Raw genomic sequence first — 5,422 nt, 5'->3', positions numbered from 1 at the left:
CACTCAATTCACACCCGATCTACACCACGTAGGTCTTTGTTGTCTGTAGTATTGTGACAGTGGAAAATGACACATGGCAATCCGGTTTTCTGGACTTTTCTCGATTTTTCCTGATGACCTTGCACTTATAGTCTCTGGCTGGATGACAGCTGCAGTCACGCCTCAGTTTATCAGAGTAATGTGAACGGCCATGGAATCTCCTCGCGGTGCAGTCACTCTGGGAAGAGGAGTGGCCACTCTTCTGGCCATCCTGTAGTCATGAGTTCATCTCGTCACCATCCATTCTGTAGTCATGGTGTGATGTTCCCATGTCCAATGATTCCAATGAATCGACGTTTCTCAAAGTCTGAAAGGTGCCGATTAGCTGCATATCCATGTCCTCTGGACATTTGAAACGTTTCAGTAACGTGATACACACCCAACTGCTATTATGGACTCTCACTGTTCTTCATTTGTAGGACTGCCTTTTTTTCTGTATTGAAAACACTGGAAATAAGCTACCATAAGAATGAGATTTTAATCAACAGATCCAATAGCCAGTCAAATACTGGGTGATCAGTCTGGAAATGTTCGTTCAGGGTGTTCATGGTGTTCATGTCCATTTCCATTAGTGTGTAAGTGTATGTACTTGCGTTCAGGTAACAGAGCTGATACGTACAGGATACTGTCAAAATGGTCAGAACTTCTATGTTTGTGACACTATCGGTTGATCTGGACTGATGGGGTTAATTCTTCGATGCACCAATTCTCATTAGCAACACAAAGATATTAAAAGCTGAATATCTGTACAGATAAATATTTACAAAGAAAACCAAATGCGGTAATGTACTGTCCACAGATCTTGAATGAAACGGACCTCATGCATGTAGAATGAGTTTAAAATCTTAAACATATCTTCATTTAAAATGTAATAAATAGTTGGTCAGGGAACATGTAAATGTTCAACAGACTGAGTTGCATATTATATTTCTTAGGCTGTCTGTATCCATGCATTACCAAATAAAATTATTTCACAAAACTTATTGACAATGATGGCATTACTGCACTAAATCTGAATAGAAGTCAGACTGTATTAATACTCGCATTATTTTATATTATTAGTAACATATCCACATCAGCTGGTTCTATTTAGAAATTCATCAATGGAGTAAAAGAAGTTGGCCACCTGTAAATCTTCTTCAACTGAACTTCCTTGGTGGTTAAATATTTTATGACTGCTGGCAAGCTTTTGAAAACATGTCTTCCTGAATGACAGGCACCTTACTGGACCAAAGAAAGTAATTCTTTATGAAGATTATTCCTATATCTAGTGCTGAATCCATAAATTGAGGTTTTGGTTTGAAAAACAGATGTATTTTCAGTGCCTAATTTTGTTAAGGAAATTTGGAAGCAGTAGTTAGTAACTCTAATTTCCAAATCTGGCCTCTCCAGAATATTACTGTATTTAGACCACAAATAATTCTTATTACACATTTTTGGACGGTGATTCGACGAGTTACCCAAATAATAATCCCATATGAGTTTATGGAAAGAAAGTAAGCATAGTTTACTGGATTTTTTTTAATTTTCAGATCACCTGTGTCTGACAACATTAGTCTTCAGAATAGTTATTTAGGCCCTTCAGCAGTCCTGTTGAATGCTCCTCCAAGTTGAATTCATTATCAAGCTGTAATCCCAAGAATTTAACACTGTACACTTCTTCCATGTTTATTTTAGGCAGATATAAGTCCTAAACTGCTTGCAGTGCGTTTTTTCAAAGTTTAGTGACAATGAGTTGACCAGGAACCATTTATTAACCGTTATTTCCAAAATTATACCCGATTTGCTATTCATTTCACTGTTTGTATCATCTGCAAACAAAACAAACTTGGCATCTGGTGGGATTACAGGTGAAAGGTAATTCATATGCACAAGAAAAAGTGGGGGTGCTAAGATAGAACCTTGTGGATCACTGTATGTAATAAGTTCATAATAGAGTGATGGGGTTAGAAGGATAGTAACAGACTTTAGCAGTTTTTATTTCCACCTTTTTCTAACACCTGCAAAAAAGATATTTTACAGAAACATAATGGAATGCTAAATTGGTACACTGAAACAGCGACATAACTTATTCACTTTTCTCTCACTTTCAGCTAACACAAGCGACAAATCCTGCATATGGTTATAGCCCTACTGCAGTCTGATGGGTGCTATAGCTGTACGAGATCACTCCAATCCTAACCCATAGTATATTGCTGATGTTACCAATATATAAATACACTACTGGCCATTAAAATTGCTACACCAAGAAGAAATGCAGGTGATAAATAGGTACTCATTGGACAAATATATTACACTAGAACTGGCTTGTGATTACATTTTCACGCAATTTAGGTGCATAGATCCTGGGAAATCAGTACCCAGAACAACCACTTCTGCCTGTAATAACGGCCTTGATATGCCTGGGCATTGAGTCAAACAGAGCTTGGATGGCGTGTACAGGTACAGCTGCCCATGCAGCTTCAACACGATACCACTGTTCATCAAGAGTAGTGACTGGCGTGTTGTGACGAGCCAGTTGCTCAGCTACCATTGACCAGGCGTTTTCAGTTGGTGAGAGATCTGGAGAATGTGCCAGGGCAGCAGTCGAACATTTTCTGTATCCAGAAAGGTTCGCACAGGACCTGCAACACACGGTCGTGCATTATCCTGCTGAAATGTAGGATTTCACAGGGATCGAATTAAGGGTAGAGCCACGGGTCGTAACACATCTGAAATGTAACATCCACTGTTCAAAGTGCCGTCAATGCGAACAAGAGGTCACCGAGACGTGTAACCAATGACACCCCATACCATCACGCCGGGTGATACGCCAGTATGGCGATGACGAATACACGCTTCCAATGTGCGTTCACCGCGATGTCACCAAACACGGATGCGACCATCATGATGCTGTAAACAGAACCTGGATTCATCCGAAAAAAGGACGTTATGCCATTCGTGCACCCAGGTTCATCGTTGAGTACACCATCGCAGGCGCTCCTGTCTGTGATGCAGCGTCAAGGGTAACCGCAGCTATGGTCTCCGAGCTGATAGTCCATGCTGCTGCAAACGTCATCGAACTGTTCGGCAGATGGTTGTTGTCTTGCAAACGTCCCCATCTGTTGACTCAGGGATCGAGACGTGGCTGCACGATCCGTTACAGCCATGTGGATAAGATGCCTGTCATTTTGACTGCTAGTGATACGAGGCTGTTGGAATCCAGCACGGCGTTCCGTATTACCCTCCTGAACCCACCGATTCCATATTCTGCTAACAGTCATTGGATGTCGACCAACGCGAGCAGCAATGTCGCGATACGATAAACCGCAATCGCGATAGGCTACAATCCGACCGTTATCAAAGTAGGAAACGTGATGGTACGCATTTCTCCTCCTTACACGAGGCATCACAACAACGTTTCACCAGGCAACACCGGTCAACTGCTGTTTGTCTATGAGAGATCGGTTGGAAACTTTCCTCATGTCAGGACGTTGTAAGTGTCGCCACCGGCGCCAACCTTGTGTGAATGCTCTGGAAAGCTAATCATTTGCATATCACAACACCTTCTTCCTGTCGGTTAAATTTCGCGTCTGTAGCACGTCATCTTCGTGGTGTAGCAATTTTAATGACCAATAGTGTATATTCCTTCCAGTTCCCTAACCTTTTTTGTCACTCAGTGCATGCTGTCAAACAGTCTAGTTCGGCGCTGGATTGAAGCAGTACTTACGGCAGTTAACACTAGCTATTTAACTGTCTTCCACTTCCGACTCATCTGGCGTTTCGTCTTCTCATGAGAGTGTATCTTATCAGTCCCAGTTCGGGATGTCAGGTACTCCATCTGACACAGCTGGCGGGTGCTGGTTATGTCCACAATAGTTGAAGCAATGTTTAACTGATTTGCCACGCCAGAAAATTTGAGCACAGGTTATCGTAAATACCGCAAAAACAAAGGCTCTGGAGAGCACACATGGTGGTGATGATGATGATGATATTTGATTTGTGGGGCGCTCAATTGCGCGGTCATCAGCGCCAGCACACATAGCACCGTGACTGAGCTGATCTCCTTCCTCTGTGACACACATCATGCTGTCAATAAGTGGGGCTTCAAGAGCCCCCAGTCACGAGGCAACTGGTTAGCCAGGAACCTTGCAACGTAGATAGGGCTGCAACAGAGTATGACAAGTAGTTACGCTGACAAAAGCAGCCTCTGTCGGTAGCCAAACCTCTGGTAGTTTCATGTAGATCTTGAAACGGTATCAAGTAGAAATAAATTTTCCTGGCATGGTCTCTTTCTGTGAAAGCCGACACTCAGAAGTGACCCTACCCAGTTTCCTCTATTTTTCACCATACACCAACCTGAGGTATACACCAATTCTGGGTGTCCATCTTGTGTTTTTATTACTCTTCATCGAAATCAGCCAACGGTCTTGCCGCAGTGGCAACATCGGTTCCCGTCAGATCACCGAAGTTAAGCGCTGTCGGTCTGGGATAGCACTAGGATGGGTGACCATCTGGTCTGCCGAGCGCTGTTGGCAAGCGGGGTGCACTCAGCCCTTGAGAAGCAAACTGAGGAGCTACTTGATAGAGAAGTAGCGACTCCGGTCTCGTAAACTGACATACGGCGTGCTGAGCAGATGCCCCTTAATATCCATCTCCATTGACACCTGTGTATTGAGGATGACACTGCGGCCGGTCGGTACCGTTGGACCTACATGACCTGTTCGGGCGGATTTTAGTTTAGTTAATTAACAATTCACGCAGTCACTGACTGTGTCGGTGAGGTATTAACATAACAGTGTTTTATACTCCCCGCCCACCTGAGCTGAAGTTATACTCTGAGTTCTGTTCCCTTATGCGACTGTTCCTGGTTCTTTTAAGATGTCAATGGGTAATTTTCATGTTCGAAGTCAATAAATCTAATTGTTACAGTGTCCATTTGTTTCCATTCATAGCGAAAAGATCCCTCCGACCATTAATATATCGATGCGAGTGATGTAGTAACCATTTATTTCATGTGTAATTAGGTTACCCCTATTAATATTTGAATAAGGCGTTTCCCGTTGCGCGACAGTATCCTTGTTTCCAGTCCGCCTGCTTAGTTGAGTGGTAAAATACATCAGGCCCAGGTACCTTTCCTGGCTGGGTTGCAGATTTCCACCACTCGTGGACTGGGCGTTGTGTGGTGCTCATCATCATCTCATCGTTACCGGCATGCATGTCGCCCAATGTGGCATCACCTGAAATAAGACTTGCAACTCAGTGGCCGAACTTCCCCGGAACGGGCCTCCCAGCCATCAATACCACACGATCATTTCATTTTTTTATCCTTGTTTTGCATTAATTTGCATGATCATTTGGGGCGGTTTCCGTTAGCCACCAGAATTTGGTTTTGTCCATCCTA

The 5,422-nt window shown here is 43.2% G+C and overlaps 1 pseudogene; it reads left to right on the top strand.

Annotated features, from left to right (window-relative positions):
• Nucleotides 1–4,438: 4,438 nt before the first annotated feature.
• LOC124551634 lies at nucleotides 4,439–4,556 on the top strand (annotated as a pseudogene).
• Nucleotides 4,557–5,422: the final 866 nt, after the last annotated feature.

Source organism: Schistocerca americana, chromosome 9, assembly GCF_021461395.2.
Source record: "Schistocerca americana isolate TAMUIC-IGC-003095 chromosome 9, iqSchAmer2.1, whole genome shotgun sequence".
Classification (NCBI taxonomy): Eukaryota; Metazoa; Arthropoda; class Insecta; order Orthoptera; family Acrididae; genus Schistocerca; species Schistocerca americana.
Note: the sequence above shows the minus strand (reverse complement) of the source record. Positions and strands in the feature narration are given on the sequence as shown.